Source organism: Aethalodelphis obliquidens, unplaced genomic scaffold, assembly GCF_003676395.1.
Source record: "Aethalodelphis obliquidens isolate GAN/ISIS:26980383/991018 unplaced genomic scaffold, ASM367639v1 scaffold364, whole genome shotgun sequence".
Taxonomy (NCBI): domain Eukaryota; kingdom Metazoa; phylum Chordata; class Mammalia; order Artiodactyla; family Delphinidae; genus Aethalodelphis; species Aethalodelphis obliquidens.
The window spans coordinates 14,126-16,608 of NW_020838278.1; the positions used below are offsets into that span (position 1 = coordinate 14,126).

Sequence of the window (2,483 nt, forward strand, 5' to 3'; positions counted from 1 at the left end):
TTCTTAAAAGCTCTTTAGGTAATTCAAATGATCAGCAAAGCTTGAGAAGCAGCCCAATAACGGGAACAAACTTATTTCACACAGATAAAGTGGGGCAATTCATATGTTAAAAGAACATGAATATATGTCCATGCCTCTCTCACCCTTTGTCACAGTTTACCCTTCCCCCTCCCCATATCCTCAAGTCCGTTCTCTAGTAAGTCTGTGTCTTTATTCCTGTTTTACCCCTAGGTTCTTCATGACATTTTTTTTTCTTAAATTCCATATATATGTGTTAGCATACGGTATTTGTCTCTCTCTTTCTGACTTACTTCTACACTGTTGGTGGGGATGTAAATTGGTGCAACCACTATGGAAACACTATGGCAGTTCCTCAAAAAGCTAAAAATAGAGCTACCATATGATCCAGCAATCTTACTCCTGGGCAAATATCTGGACAAAACTATAATTCGAAAACATACATGCACCCCTATGTTCACAGCAGCACTATTTATAATAGCCAAGACATGCAAACAACCTAAATGTCCACTCACAGATGAATGGATAAAGAAGATGTGATATATATAAAATGGAATACTACTCAGCTATAAAAAAGAATGAAATAATGCCATTTGCAGCAACATGGCTGGACCTAGAGACTATTATACTAAATGAAGTAAGTGAGAAGGAGAAAGACAAATACCATATGATATCACTTATATGTGGAATCTAGAATATGATACAAATGAACTTATCCATGAAACAGAAACAGACTCACAGACATAGCACACAAACTTGTGGTTCCCGAGGGGAAGGGGGAGGTGGGGGAGTGATGGATTGGGAGTTTGGGATTAGCAGAGGTAACCTATTATATACATGATGGATAAACAACAAGGTCCTACTGTATAGTACAGGGAACTATAGTCAATGTCCTGTAATTAACCATAATGGAAAAGAATATGAAAAATTATATATACGTATAACTGAATCACTTTGTTGTACAGCATAAACTAACACAACATTGTATATCAACTATACTTCAGTAAAATAAATTTTTAAAAAAAGGAAAAAAAACATGAATATATATATATACATATATATATATGTATATATATATATTTCTTTTTCTCCTCTGTATTCTGTTCGTGTTTCAAATAGGCTTTTTTTTTTTCCTTCTGCAAAAAGCGTTATTGTTTCCATTTGGTCCAAGGCTTGGGAGAGGGCTCCAGGGCGGTTACAAAGCTGCCTAGTAGCTGCAGAGCAGGGCTTCAGGCAGAAGCTCTGATGCCAGAGGGGCTCCTCAGAGGCCGCTGGACTTCACAGACTCCTGTTTGTGCTCGAGGGTGAGCCTTTCAAAGAGATACTCGCCCAGCACAGCCTGCGGACCAGCCAGCCTGCGGAGGTTGGTCAGGTGGTCGCCCATCTTCTTGATGAGTTTCACCTGCTCCTCCAGGAAGCGGCTCTCCAGGAAGTCACAGAGGTGGGAGTCTGCGCGGGCGGAACCCAGGGCGCGCAGATCTGATAGTGCCTGGTGCAGGCTCTTCTCCCTAAGAATGGCGGCTTCCACAGCGTCCTGGGTTTTACCCCACTCATCTTGAGACGGCTTCCGCGCATCCTGGAAGAGGACGCGGCCACAGCACTGGTTTTGCATTTTCAAGAGACGCTGGGCGCCCTCACACTTGTCCTCAGCCAGTTGGCGAAAAATGTGGCCCACACTGTCCAGAGTCCCATCGTTGCTGTCGAAATAGAAGCTCAGAGAGAGGTAAGTGTCCCCAGATGCATGTTGAACAGGCGGTGGACGGCGGCCTCCACCTCAATGGAATAATTCTGACGCACCTGGGAACTCGTGGTTGATCAGTGATAAGGAGCTAAGCTCAAAAAACGGTGTTGGCCTGTCCTGGAGGCTGAGGATAGCTGAGTGGCTGATTCCAAAGGTTGCGACAGGAAGAAAGGTTGGAGGGTGGTCGGGGGCTGGAGCAAGGAGCGTCCCTGGGTCTGTTCATTCCAAACACTGTTGAAGCAAAAGACAGAACTGCAGGACTGCCGAGCGCACTGCCTCAAATAGGCTTTGATATAAATGAACCAGAAGTCCAAGCAAGGACAAAACTTACCCTTCCCCCCACCAAAATAGCTGGCGATACTAGAATCTAGACCTGGGAAGGGATTCTTCCATTACTTTCTGAACATTCCAAGCCACTAGAGCAGTGGTTCTCAAAGTATGGTCACCTTGTAACCAAGCAGTACCCTATGGAGCCTTCCTAGGACAGACCCATCCCCCATATCCTCTGCTGTAGTTCCTCTCTGAAGTACTCAGATAATAGTATCTCAGGCATATTTCTTGAGTTTTCAGATGCTAAAAACCACCACCCAATGGAAGAAATTAACTCCTTGATGATCATGAGCACGTAGCCCCCAGACCTTCTGGCACCTAAGGATGGATAATGTTACCTGCCCTGTGGCCTCCACATCAACCAATCAGAGGATTGTGCACGAGCTGATCACAT

General features: G+C 44.4%; 1 pseudogene; it reads right to left on the reverse strand.

Moving 5' to 3' along the window:
- Nucleotides 1-1,129: 1,129 nt before the first annotated feature.
- On the reverse strand, nucleotides 1,130-1,822 carry LOC113616699 (ferritin light chain pseudogene; annotated as a pseudogene).
- Between the last annotated feature and the right edge of the window lie 661 nt (nucleotides 1,823-2,483).